Source organism: Amblyomma mixtum, chromosome 6 (assembly GCF_055824585.1).
Source record: "Amblyomma mixtum isolate Tamu chromosome 6, ASM5582458v1, whole genome shotgun sequence".
Taxonomy (NCBI): domain Eukaryota; kingdom Metazoa; phylum Arthropoda; class Arachnida; order Ixodida; family Ixodidae; genus Amblyomma; species Amblyomma mixtum.
The window spans coordinates 141,909,493-141,924,717 of record NC_143017.1 but is presented as its reverse complement, the minus strand read 5'-3'; positions in this window follow the sequence as shown (position 1 = coordinate 141,924,717).

Here is a 15,225-nt window from a genome sequence, read left to right as displayed (position 1 = left end):
TTCGACCGTTGCTCAGCTGATTTTTTGTGTGCAACATTACCCGCAGAGTGCTTTCAACGTATTAGTTTTAAATCCCCATTCGTGTCTCACGATTCGTTCGTAAGAATAATTTGCACAAGGACGATATGAGGCGTACCTATGGCAGTGTATAGCTATTCACGGGGAGAGTTGAGCTACAAACTCGAGTGTCTCATATGTGTTTGTGGGTTGCTTCTGAAGGAATGCGGTGTTTCTAGTCTCACAAAAGCACACGCCAGGCGCTAAGTGTGAAGGCTCACCCGATCTTGTTTTGTGCACTACTTAAATCTTATTGACCCTAATTTCTACCTCTCAATCGAGTGGCTGAAACATCTGCCCGTTTTCGGAGTATCTTGGTGGCCAGCGCGTCCTCGCACTCCTTTTCCCAGTACCTCATGAGCTCTGAATTTGTCAGCCGTATATGAAGAAATTTTTGGTCTCGCTCTCCCGCCTGCTATTTCTTGGTGTGGTTCTGTAGACGCCGGTGTCTCCGTTACGTTAGTGACGGCTATCTAGCGGCAACTAGAGCCGCTTTGGGGGGGCGTAGATACGGAATCAACTTCTGTATTAGTTAAATTTGCCTGTTGGTAACTTTGGTCACCATAGCATGACTCTAAAGTAACCGTACGGCAATAGCTACCGGGGGTTTGTTTAAATGTGTGCATGATAACATTCTTCGTGACGGAAGCGAGGAGGTTTTCTTCTTTAGCGTTGCAATCACTTTTCTTTGTTCCACCGTTTTCGGTCATCCAAAAATTTGAAAATATTTCCTTTGGCTTGAGAGAAAACTTTTTTATTTCGTGTGTATAACTGAATGCATGCAGGAATAAAATCTCGCATTATCTCTCCTCGTACACAAGTTCAAGGTCAATTCTAGGTCACACCATCTGACATCAAATTTACTCAACGTTATTGCCTTTCCACTTGAAGGAAGTTTTATAGCCGTTCTGTCCCCCAAGAAAACACCCATCTGCCGCGGTTGTGTACGCCCACTCGTCTTGCAGCCTCATTTTAGCTTAGTGCGCTTCATCATTTACTTTCACCACCTAGCAGTAGTAGGGAGCTTCAAACTACAGAGCTCGATCTTTAATTATTAAGTTTTTTACTTGCCAGCTTGGATGATATCGTTTTTAACTGTTTCGTTGTGGAGAGGCCCAGATAAATTTCGTCTATCTGTCGTTGTTTAGCGCGCGGAGAAATCAGAGTATGGCAACGTTATTGCGTTTTGAAGCCATTTAAATGCAGCCATGACAGCCGGTATAGAAAACACTGCTCCAAAACTCAGTAGTGAAATTCTATAACAACTGGGTGGCTTCGGCGGCTCCAAAGTGCAGAGAGAGTCGCACCAGTGCTTTCGTTTTCATTCCTGTAGTGTATTCTCTGGACAGCATTTTTCAAATCTGGAAGCAGATCTAGTCTCGAAACAACTTTGTGCAACATCCTTGGTACTGATGCGCACTGTCGCTGTCGTGTTTCGCCTCAAAATAAGTGCCGCACGCCCAATCGGAGAAACAGGATGCGGAACCGACCAACACGTCTTCGTCAAGCTTCTCAATTTCGAGTATGCATCACATGTGCAGAGTTCGATCTGCGTCGTGCACTCTAAGCACGGATACGCCTATATGGAATAAAACGTGAGTAAGATGTCCTCTAGCGCATACACTTTTAGCTCAGCTCACTCCCTTTTCACTTCTTTCTGTTTATATTGTATGCAGCGCTACTCGGAATTTGTCTTTCTGGCTTTTTCTGGTGTTAATGGTCAGGTGGCTTAATTAGCGCAGTAGAGCTCTCGGTTCAGAGAGAGGATTGACACAAGCGCTTGATGTTCCTTAATTTTATACTTCAACCAGAACTCTGAACGCTATCCCACTTCTCAACACCTACCAACTTCTGCGAGACGAGAATCATTTACTGAAGTTCGACTAACGATTTCATTTGCTGTTGTTCAAAAGATTTTCAATGTTCGTACCCGCCAGTTTGAGCAGCGCAATCATGTGTGTGAGAACTGCGACATTACAAAAGAAGAATTATCTCCAGAATAGACAAATTTACAAGAGGAGTGCTGTGCATACTTTTGACTTTGCCCTCGCTCATTTTCATGCTAATTACGCTCCTATAGACCAGTACCGATCTGTGACGTAAGAAAAATGCGGTGACACTGCTGTTGTCACGTGGGTTTACGGCCCCTAGAAATGCATGCATACAAAACTTTGCAAAGCTGTTTTTGTTTGCACAGTTCACCTGCGAGTGTATAACTTTGTTAATAAAAGCTGAGTACATCCCTATGCGGAATGACAAAATACGAATCTGTTTGCCGCCGCGGTGGCTCAGTAGTTATGGTGCTCGGCTGCTGACCCAGAAGAAGCGGGTTCGATCCCGGCCGCAACGGCCGAATTTCGATGGAGGCAAAATTCTAGATGCCCGTGTACTGTGCGGTGTTAGTGCATGTTAAAGAACCCCAGGTGGTCGAAATTTCCGGAGCCCTTCACTACGGCGTCTCTCATAGCCTGAGTCGCTTTGGGACGTTAAACCCCATAAACCAAACCAAAACATGAATCTATGTTTCTGAGGCTATGCATTTGTAAATGATCGCAATATGTGCGTGCCGGAGATGCCACCGGTTGGGGTTAGAAGCCAAGATTCCGGAGCGTAGAAAGAGATGTAAAGAAAACATTCCAGTTTTTGTTACTCTTTTCAAAGTGCAATAATCAAGGCGCCCGTTACCGAATGCCTCCCGAGTACTATTTAAAGAGCACTAAATCGTATGCAACACCGTTTCGAAAGCCATATGCTGTTTTCGAAATGCTGTTTGTAATAGTAAAAGAATGTAGTCCCTATTTGTACAGTAGCAACTGGTATTATCAATATGTGACATGTTCGTGTATATGTTGCTGTCATGCCGAGTTATTTTGTACCGAGTGTTATTTCAATTTTTTACCCGTTAATGTTCATACGTCAGTCAATGTCTATGTACTTTTTTCTTTCGTGCATCATGTGCTGCTGCCAACATTCAGGGGCGACGAGGCTTGTCAAGCAGTGGTGGAACACTGCTTTTTTCTCGCCGTCCTCAGTTCTTTGTATTGCGCGAAAAACTGGAATAAAGAAATGAAATGAAATGAAATGAAATATTTTTTTTTTTAAGCGTCACATGAAATGTGTGTGTAGTGATGCTGCACATACCGTTTGCTACTTCTTCGCGCTCAGTCAACAGAGTGTTTATCCGAACGTAACCAGCTTTCGTGTAGTAGGACATGGTTCTGTGTGTGCTCATCATCACCATCGTCAACATGGTCAGCCTGGCTAGCTCCACTGCAGGTCAAAAGCCTCTCCCATACCTCTCCAATTAGCCCTGTCCTTTGCCAGCTGCGGCCATCGTATACCCGCAAACTTCTTAATCTCATCCGCCCACCTAACTTTCTGCCGCACCCTGCTACGCTTGCCTTCTCTGAGTATCCAGCCTCACTGGATAAGGTACGCTTGACAATGTCGGCCCATACGTTAAAATCAACAAGCCTTAATGTTCTTATTTTTGTTAACCAAGCCATTTTTTCAATAATAATGCCTAAAATAACGGCATTCCGTGAATGAACAAGTCCGACCCTCCTGCAGTTGTCTTATATTAGCTTATTCTTTGTTGAGCTCGGAAAACGCTAATCTTAATTTTTTTTAATCACATTGGAAGCGGAAACCAGTCAGCTCCCAAAGCTGGATAAAACATACTTGGTAGGAGCTCAGGCAAAATGTTGAGTATCATTTTCTTTAAGGATTTTTCTTCCTAAATCAGGGCAAATTCTACTCAATCAGCACAATCATGCCTGAATAGTAGATCGAAGGACGAAGCTACAGTATTATCAGAAAATATAATATAAGTACAGGTACCCTCATCTGGGGCCTTAGCATTCATTGAAAGAAGTGGCTTTTGTAGTACAGCAGATACACCCCCCCCCCCCCCCCCCCGAAAAAAAAAAGTGGAGGGGGGGGGGGATTTATAAGTCATGCACTTCTGCGCATGCGCAAGATGCCATCAAGCAAAATGGAAAAATGCCAGTATTGAGTGCCAACGCTGGTAACAAAGGGTAACAATCAATGTTGGGAGGAAAATGTGAACAATTTCGCGAACCTATGAAGCAAAAATTATATGAAAACTTTTGGGAAAAAAAATTGGTGCCCTCTCGAACAGGTTTATGGAAGCACGGACCCGGACATATCATATAAAATGTTTACCCTACTGCAATCATGATCGTGCTGAAGGACCATTCGGCTAACAACTCGCTTGTAAGGACGAAGTGGGGATAGCGAAATAGCAATATCAGGTGCAAAATAGTCGCCCTGTAACGGAAGAGTACAAGGCCTCAGTGCCCAGCGAAATTGCTCAGGTAAGGACTGCGTCTCTGCTGGCAGCGCGGTGGTAATCGCCGGTCGTTTCGGGGCATCCGCGTCCAGACCACGCGACCGGCTTCCTACCTAAATACCAAGAAACTCCAGGATACACTGGCAAAGTGCCACCGTGCTCTGTGGTGTTGTCTTAGAGTGGCTGTCCGCTTTAATTGCTCATTTGAAGGCTGCATCTGAGCAAATTGCGGGTGGAACGAGCACGTGTTAGCGAATAACGGTGAGTTCATGATGATGATTACAATGCCATGATTCCTTCATTCTTTGTGAGGAACCGTGTCGTAGCAGAAGACAACAAAGGAACATTTTCTTCTTTTTCTGGAGCAGCTACTGTGACTAATAAATATAAAATTAAGAAAAAGGAATTTTCTTTGAACATCGCAGTGAAAGTTGAGCATGCAGTGCGCGATGCCCTTTTTGTTGCTCTGTTTTAGCGGGAACTTTTAATTCTCAATATTTGCTTCCACCAGATGCAGACAAAAGCAAATAGGCCATATTAGCACTTTACGCGGTGCACTTTCCTAGCATTCTGTTGCACGTTTCTTTTGTGCATGTGTGTTTGCAATTTTTTTTATTGTGCACTTTAGTTAATAACTCTACATGAAGCCATGTCTGTTGGAAACCAAGCGTGCCAAATGTGAATGTCTGCATAGCCTGTTAGCTACTGTGTGTTATATTCTTACTGTATTACTGATGTCATTGAATTGCTACTTGTTTATAAATTTCTTTATATTTGGACTTCCGAACACTCTCAAGATGCGGGCCAGTTGCCCCTTCTTCTCCCCCCCCCCCCCCCCCTGATGTCTGTAAGGGGGGGCGGTTCCCGTCAAGTCAGTGTTTTTAGTAGCATTGTTTGGCACGCTCCCAGAAGGCAGATAAGGTCGTGAATAAACTAAACTTAAATTTTGATTTATGAAACTTTTCTTTACCAAAGTTAGCCGCCTCAAAAAAGAGAAGTCCTGACATGTAACATAATATTCTCCAGGTAAATTTAGCTGTTTTAAACGCGTTAATTAAGGACATTAAAATTAATTGATCGAATAAATTTTTGGGGACTTTTTTTCTTCTGTTCTTAAGCGCGAAACACACCATATGTGAGTGAATGCGCTATATTATAGTCATGCCTTGAAGGATTTGATACTTCAAAGGAAGTGTTTCGCAATCTCCTTTACATATTTTGCACCGCCTTGATCCCAAATATCTAAGCAACAAACGGTTCGAGAAAAAGACTGTTTTCCCTTAATTTCACACGGCTTCATGTGGCAACGTTTTATTCCATCAGGATTGACAGCCCCTGGCGTACGCACTGACAGCTGTTTAATTAATGGCCGAGATCACAGGTTATACCCATGCCTAAAAGAACAACCTCGTGTTTTAACCCTCCAATAACTTTCTATCGGAAACAAGGGCGAGTCGCTTTCATTTCAACTCTTAATAAAATGAAAAAAAAAGTTCAGCTGTTATGTGTTCCGGGCATATATATTGTTTTGTTTTTCACAATAAAGCGAGGTTTCTATTACTGCACTGGCTTCATCGGGAAAAGAAAATGGATGTTCTGTACCACCGCCGTCTGAGTTTTATGAAATGGAAAATTAGAAAAACAACAGAACAAATGCGAAGATACCTCGAAAATATCCATGAAGCAGCACTCACCGAGGAAGGAAGTTAACAATTTTTTTTCTGTTTTCATCCAGCACTGGCGCCTAAGTGGCAGGAAGCAGCAAAAAGCTTCGTTAAAAGGCACCTTCGAAGCCTTGTGGTGCATAAGGCCTTTTCTTGTTACATTTAGCACAGAAAACCAAGCGGATGTCACTTAATTGACTGCTTCCTGAAGAACCGGGCACCTGGTTTCTTCAGTTCCTAGCTCGGATTAAGGTAACTTCTAAACAAGCGGTTCATTCGCCAGTTGGCGCTTAAAATAAATACAAGCAATTTTTTTATTACGCTCTCTGAGTTTCTCCTTTAAAGAGAAACACAGCGCAAAAAAATTGTTTGTTTGAAGCGCCAACTAGCAATAGGTCTTGTACTCTTTTTACATTACCACATGCGAAAACTTACTCGTGGATTACTGTCAACAAATTTATTTTTGGGGTCATGAAAATTTATGCTACCATGCATAAGGATGAAAAAGCAGTTTTGAAACAATTCACAGCCCTAAAACTACTGGCCAAATCAGACAAGAGGCGAGGGTGTCATTCTAAAACTGAAAATATACTTAACGTCTAAAATACAAAAAAGAAAAGTTTGCGCTGATATCGGTAAAGAGAAGCTTTTGAGGGGTAACAATGATGAATACTTACGAAACAAAAATGAACTCCAGTTATCACGAAAGGGCCCTCCAGTGGGTCCTGCTTAAACTAACTCTCCAGTCGAAGAAAAAAAGCAAACAGGCAATGTGCGGAAATCACTTGAGAGATTAGATTCCCAGCCAAGTTCACGTAGCAACAAGGCCATGTAGGATAACGCGTAGCAACAGTTTAATTGTGGCTTGCGGTGGGCGAGAACTCGCACTTTTAACCTGACAAGTACACGCGAGCACCACACAGAAAGAGCGAGCGTGACAACGTAGATAGGCTGAAAACTCAAAAAGAAGCAAAATTGTTAATGTGTGCAAAAACAATTCGGAACCTAAGATTCTCAAGCGATACCGTTTGCCCTTCACGTTATTTCCTGTGTAATGCCACCTCGTCCGAATCAGAAACCGCAATAAACAAAACGAAAACGGAGAACCATCTTGCCTTTTTTTTCCATGCCGCATTCCCACCTTTCCATTTTGTTTCACGCACCTGTAGACTAAGGTGTTTTAAGGTAACGCAGATGTAGTTCCCTCATTGGGCCCCTTCGATTATCCGCCTCTGGCTGCCCGCGGGCTGCCTGCGGACTGCCAAAGCGCGGTGCCAGGCGCTCGATTTTCTCGGGCTGCTCCGCGCACTTCCGGTGGCTGCACGTTCGTTCTTCGCTGGCTGGGCGGTTTCGGGCTGCCAGCGGGCAGCCAGTATAGCCAGGGCAGTTTTGTGCTGACAGCACTCGCGCAACTAGCAGACGACGGAGAGGTGGTATGGTAGCGGAAAGCTCGCCCGGCCATTTTTATATGGACTAGAAGGATCGCGGTTCTTTATGAGATGTTTTGCGCGATGCAGGCGCTCGTTTCGACTAGGCCACGGTGCATATCGTCTGTGTCGCCTGCAATGACTCCTGTTAAAGTAGTTCTCGCTGTTTATTTATATGTTTTGCGTTCGTATGTGCGATCGTAATTCCATCGTCTCACCACCTCGCAAGCACAAATGCTCGCTTCATATTACGATCGCTTACTTCTGTTTCGGCTGTTGATTTCGAGCGCCCGGCTGATATTTCAATGGTGTTCGAGGCCTTTCGCGAGAGCAGCCGCAGATTCCAGGTCCGAGTACGCGCTCAGACGCGCGCATATATGCCTGTGCTGAACGTGTTTTTCGAGGTGTTATAGTTGAGCGCGATATGGTCTTCATTGCGTTCGGCGCAGCGCAGAGGCGGATATGCTTTGAGAAACGTTTAACTGGTTTGGTTTAGGGGGTTTAACGTCCCAAAGTGACTAAGGCTATGGGAGACACCGTAGTGGAGGCCTCCGGAAGTTTCGACCACCTGGGGTTCTTTAACGTGCACTGACATCGCACAGTACACCGGCCTCTAGAATTTCTCCTCCAAAGAAATTCTAGCCGCCGCGGCCGGGATCGAACCCGCGTCTTTCGGGTCAGCAGCCAAGCACCATAACCACTGAGCCACCGCGGTGGGTAGAAACTCTTAACTGAAACATGTCCTTTATTAAAAGCACTCACGAGCACATTGCTCGAGGCATCTCTGCGGGCGTACGTGTGGCCACACAGTTACTTACGGCAGCTGATCGCGGCGAGTGCCGATTCTGTCGTCGCCAACTGTTGTGCAGCTTGATCGTCGAGCCTTCTGCCACACTTGCTTAAAATATCTGAGAGGCACCGTAGGCATGCATCTCCTCGTGTTTGGCTCATTAAAGAGATAAAAAGAATCTCCCAGCGCTGATCATGCAAGCACTCGCCTTACGTGAGGCGCCGACACGCAGGGCTTGATTGTAGCGCCTTTCATTCCAGTGCCAGTTCTCTGCAGTAAGCTGTGGCATTGCAGACACGATACGCAGCCAAATTTGTACAGCACACACGCTTGTTCTAGACAAACGTTCAATAAGCGGATATGCGCTTTTGTCGAGATTATGCGTGCATTCCTTGCCAGCAGCAAAAGCCGGCGGCCGACAGACTGCAGTTGAACGGAACGTATCCCGATTTATTTCTGATTGCAGCTTACAGGAAGCAGTCACGAGCGTAGAGATCCCAACGACCATAGCAGAGTCATGCAGGGTTGATCGTCTGCGGTCATACCAATTATACTTACTGCGTAATAAACAAACATGCCATAATCCGAGAGTACGGCGTATCGTTTGGTAAGCAACGCACGGGCAGTTTTTCCCTCCGATGAGGTGTCGACTCAAACACGATTGCTCATCGCATGCTTTTGAGGATTGCTCGAAGCCTACGCAGCACCAAACTTTGCGCAAGCACTTCCAGAACATTTGGCTTTATCCGAACGATCACTATCCATGTCCCCTCCATCTGTTAGACAGCAAGAATACGAAACATTCATTCGCGCTAAAATGGAATATGCCTCAGTGATATGGAAACCTCACCAGGCCTACTTTGATCGAAGCTATCCAGCTATTGATCAAAACTTTTTGATCGAAGCTATCCAGAACCGAGCAGCTCGCTTCATAATGTCGCAGTATTCGTCTCGACACAGCGTTACTAACCTAAAATCGTCTCTCGGCCTTAAACCATTAGCGCTCCGTAGAAAAATATCAATTCTTTGTCTTTTACACAAACTATATTTTAACTTCCGCCGCCGCGGTGGCTCAGTGGCTATGGTGCTCGGCTGCTGACCCAAAAGACGCGGGTTCGATCCCGGCCGCGGCGGCTAGAATTTCTTTGGAGGAGAAATTCTAGAGGCCCGTGTACTGTGCGATGTCAGTGCACGTTAAAGAACCCCAGGTGGTCGAAATTTCCGGAGCCCTCCACTACGGCGTCTCTCATAGCCTTAGTCGCTTTGGGACGTTAAACCCCACAAACCACCACCACAAACCACCACATATTTTAACTTCCCTGCACTGCGCCAAACTTTGTTACATGCTCCCTTACGCCTATCTCCCCGATTGCTCAACTACCTCAGATTTCAGCGGTTGCACGGCTCATCCTATGCTTTCAACAAGTCTTTCCTTTCCTTTCCATCGCCATAGAAGAATAGAGCAATCTTCCTGAAACCATCGTCATCGAATCTAATCCCACCGGATATAGGCAGCTACTAACAGGCCACTTGAACCATCTATAGCTACTTCCCTCGCGATGCTCTGCCTGCAATTTTAACTACTTGTGTCATTGCAATATCCCCTACAAGTATTTTAGAGCGCAGCTCTTTGGCGTCCGTTCCTGGGTTTCGCGTCGTCGTCGGCGTCGGCCTCGTAACCAGCTCCGCCCCCAATGTCACGCTTTTCAATTGGTCGAAATGCTCGTGACGTCACAGTGCGCGAATTTCAAATGGGGCCAATTGTACTTTGGCTAGTAACCATGCAACCAATCAAAGGGATCGTACAGTGATGCTGCAACTAAGTTGGACTGAGTTTAGTTAATTGCTTAATCAATCAGTTAGCCTAGATAATATAGAGGAGAATGAAGAGGTCAGAAGAAAAGAAAAGAAAGACGCGCGCCGCAGCGACAACAGCGTCCGCGGAAGGAGGCGCTGCTGAAAAAAACAGATAAGTACGAAGCCGCGTTCCCTCCACCACCACGCACTTCCCCACTCAGTAAGACGTTGCTCGTTTCATATACGTTCTGTGGAACATCCTAGACAGTTCCAACAATTGACAGATTAATGACAGAACACGATGGATAGAAATACAAGATTATAAATATTAAATAGCCTAATCAACCTTTCTAGTTAGACCGCATAAATCAATAAAACCGAGAACGAAATTAGTCGAGTTGGGGAATCGAACCAGCGTCTCCGGAGTGCGATACGAGCACGCTAGCCACTCCGTAATGCCAGCTGAATGGTTTGGAATGAACAAAGGCGCGTCTAGCTAATACGGCGTCTTCGTTCACTCCCATCTTCCCCCTTTCTCTTACGGCGAGGTGCAGGTGTCCACCCAGATATGCGAGAGAGATACATTTCCTTTCCTCAAAAAATAAATTTACCGTCCAGCAAGGCGTACAGCCGAATTGGCGATGGCGTTCTGTGGACTCCCTGGCAGCGTTGCAAGACGCTGTCGCGTTCCACTCTTACAGGCGAAGCTTAACATGTTAACCACACATCAGTAACACACGCAGACAGCCAATGGACGCGTCATTCGCTGGCAGCACTTGATTCATCATTCACAACCACATTCTTAACGTACGCTCCCTTGCCGCACATGCCAAGGACGTACACCACGATCACATTCTGCGCCATTCCTCTGTACTTTGCTTTGCTGAAACCTGGATGGATCCCGAAGAGCCTCTCGAAATCATAGATTTCCTATACTGCTGTGGTGCTCGCAGAGACCACAACAGAGCAGCGGGAGTCGCTATCTACTTGCGCACAGGTCTCTCTGCAATACCAGTCGAAATGTTTGGCACGTCACATGAAGTTGGCGAACTGTGCGCCGCAAAGTTGCCCAACGGCTTGCTGGTAGTAGCTGCCTACTTCGCCCCTACCGCACTCACGAAAGACGTCGTGCACTTCCTGCAACTCGCATTAACCGTCCATCGATCCACACCGATGTTAGTAGTGGGGGACTTTAATGTTGACATAAAGACAAACAGCAATTTCCTAACACTTATGCGGGCGAACATCCCGTTCCTCTCGCTCGTAACGCGTCCCACGGCTGTGACAACCTCGCGAGGCACTTGTATAGATCTCGTCTTTGAGAATCAAGCATTGGTGTACCAAGTCGAACATATATCAGTCTATTTCTCCGACCACAAAGCTTCCTTCATGACTGTCAAGAACTGTTAGTGGAGTCTTTGTTAAAGGAATACGTGTGAAAAATAAAAAAAAAATTCTGTGATAGCGCATACATGTGTTGCTCGATTTCTTTGCCTCAATCTATCGAAAAGGTGAAACAGCTTATTTGCTGCGCTCAAATTTCGCATTAGGAAGTAACGTAATCGTCGGTAATTTTTTCCACTTATTTACTTCCAGCGCATTTTAATGTTTAATTTATATTCTACTGCTTTGTTTGTCGCATATTTTTTGTATTATTTGGATTACCTGACGTTAATTTGACGTCAAACTTGTTATTGTTATTTTTGTTCTTTTTTATGTTCACATGCTTTTGTATGATCGCTTCGCACCATTGTCTCCCCCCCCCCCCCCCCCCCCCTTATGTAATGTCCCAGACGGGACCTTTAAGGGTACAATATATGATGTTGACACTGTGCACCGAAGGCACACGCACGCATTGTCGTCACCGATGTATACTGATGCGAGCATGATCAGCTGTTTGTTCTGCAGTCTGCGGCAGCCCTCAATAACTTCAGGTCGTTGTTTTCGATCCCAAGAAGCCTATTTCTGCCATACGCGTGCATGAGAGAGCGCCGAACGCAAAACTACGGGTCAACGGAGAGCACCTGCCCTCCGTGATCCGCGTCTTGCTTGCCGCCGTGATTGCCGGCTGGCTGGTTCCGGTGGCCGCCAGCCCATGTGATCATGATACGATTTCCTGTATCCTGAATTCCTGATTTCCTGAAGAGGCCCGTTAGTGCCTTTAGGAAAGTGTGCGAGAGGTCAGCCACCACCTGCTGTGGCTGTACTCTGCACCAAGACCAACCTGAATCCGGCACCTGAAAGCATTGGGGAGGAGAACAGGCTGTGCTCGGGACTTCTCAGTGTTCTTGCCACAGACCACTCAGCGATAGTCGCACGTGGGGATTCGACCATAACGTGAGGAAGTCAGGGGCGCAGAGAGAGTAGTAATAAGCTGATATATGGAAGGAGGAATGACAAATGCGGAAGCCAGCTGCGGTAGGCATTGCAATGTGGACATAGGTCGCTGACCACATCTTACGATACCAAAGTAATGACCACAACTTTCCTGACTGTACCGACTGCCTACCATTCCCACTCTCTCAGACGCGATAACAGGAAAACCAATGATAAACCGGTCTTCTCCTGCAAGAGCGTGGCGCCTCCGATGCCCCAGCTTTCGCTCAATTTTGTTCGTAGTACACTCAGGTGACTATGGTGTCTATTTTTTTATTGCTTTGGTTAGGCACCTTCAAACGTGCTAAGAGGTTTTCAGAAAGATTGTATTACCACGTTAGAGGTTTTTTCGATTATTTCTAAGCATTTGAAGCTCACCTAACTTAATCGAGACAATCTCGACTCAGATCGTTAGAAAAATCACTACTCAAAATAAAACGATTTGTTCTTTATTTTATATTGTGGCGTAACACAACCTGCCGAACGGGTAGTGAGCAAACTCCCCACCGTGGCAGGTGGCAGTCAATTTAATGATTGGCCGCGAGAGGTCGCACAAGCCCCACCGGGGGCAGCACATGCAATCGCAGGGCAGTGGCGCATCGCTTGACTGCTGCACCACTGCGCCAGGAGTGGCATGAGGACTCCCAGGGTTCTAAGAGCGAAAAGTAGCGAATAACCAATTCCGCATATATGAGCGGAATGAACTCTATCGCGTCCTTAAGCTCCTTATTGAGTAGCTTAAGTGTAGCCTCCAATTTTCATTTCGCACAAAATCAATTCTTATAATATCAAAGCTGGCGGCCTGCAGTAGCCGGGAAAGTTTAGACACACGCTATTAGCCGGCGCTGCTGCCACCACGTGCCATCTGGTGATGAAAATCCAAAACCATAGCAGGAATTTTGATCGAAGCGGTGTAGGCGTTTTGGAAGTGGTTTATTGGGGTTTAACGTCCCAAAGCAATTCAGGCTATGAGGCACGCCGTAGTGAAGGGCTCCGGAAATTTCGACCACCTGGGGTTCTTTAACGTGCACTGACATACACTGAGTACGCGGGCCTCTAGAATTTCGCCTCCATTGAAATTCGGCCGCCTCGGCCTGGATCGAACCCGCGTTTTGGAACTAACAATAAGCAGAGTGCAGAAAATGTAAACCATGGACATCATTGTTTGAGTAGAAATGCTTACGTTTACCAAAATTACAATTTGTGAATTTCTCTTTTCAGTTACGTGGTGTTCGCTACTGGCGGTCGCTGTATGGCGCTAGCTGCTGTCACACTTTCTGTCCCACTACTCGCACTACCACATGAATTCAGTGCCACAATTAGTCCCGTTCGTTACAGACGGAGTCAAATAAAGTTTTTCCTTCCTTCCCTGAGGAAAGAAAATGACGCAGTAACAGTCTCACTTGTCTGGGTGGACACCCGAGCCGCGCATGATAAGCAGCCTCCAATTATAGGTAGCTGATTCCCCCGATTATAGGTCGGCGGTTCAAAACCCTGCCGTGAGCTAGGCTATAACTTTACTAGCAGATTTATGCTTCATGAAACGCTGAATAGTATGACACCATCCGGAACATTCTTCGGCAAATGGTTGGCATGATATGAGTTTTTCTGACGGGCGGTGCTCACAACTACTACGACGCCGACGGCTTTTCGACCGAACGAGTTGTATACGCTGTCGCGTATTAAAATGATTTTGAGAGTTTCAAACGATGCGTGCTTTCATTTGGTGCTGAGTATTTATTTACGTTCCCCCTTCCATATGCTTTTTGTTCACCTCGCAGTTGCTCAAAGATAAATAAAAAAATGCAACCTACAAGGATGGTTTCCTCGTGCGATTATTTTTATTAGTCTTTTTGATGTAACTATCTGCACTCTTTTTGAAGCAGTCAGGTACAAAACATAGTACATTGTCTACTAGAATGGCACATCTGCAACTACAGACCAACAAACACAAATCCAACGTACTTTCAGGGCTTCGCGTAACCGGAAGGTTTTACCTCGAAGGATTCATTGTAAAGGTAGAGATAAATGAAAACTCCCTATTCGTTGTACTCGCATAACCTAGTTCTCTGTATGGAAGATCCATGCTTGGAGCTTCTTGCCAGCCACATCCATTAGTCCTCGCTAGGACCACGCTGCAGCTTTGATTCCTTCGGTCCGGATGCCAACTCTGACCAGTAACGACGACCGGATACCGAGACTAATCATTCACAGAAAATCAGGGCAGCACATCCGTCCGGTGCAGGCCTAATGACTTCCTTTCGAGCTTAGCTCTGTCCTTGGCTGGCAACACAGCCTTACACGACGAGAGTTAGTAACGCTTGTTCCCTCCTGTTGACACATATAACTACTTAGCTATCATTCACTCTCTTCGTTAGTTCGCGCTGAGGACAAGCAAACTGAATACCGGAAAAAAACTCACCACTGTGAATATGCTGACATTTATCGTACCTCGCCATGTGTTCTATTTTCGTGCTTCGTGCACGCAATCGCTAATGAGAGAAACGATATTAGGAGAACCCTGTTTGTATCTTTGCGTCTTGCCCCAACAATGAAGACTAAAAATCCTTCGAAAGGAATGTACACACAACCAAAGAGAAATTCAGGGTTAGTTGGCAATGCTTCTAAAGTGGAGCGTAGCGCAGAAAGACTGGAAAATAAGAAACGACGCACTGGCTCCAATGTTTACTAAATATTCTTCGCTATATTCTCCGAATGACCAACCGAGGTTCCAGAGCAACCGCACGATAAAGACAATTACAATAAGCAAACGCTTTTTCATAGCCAGAAGGCAAAAAAACT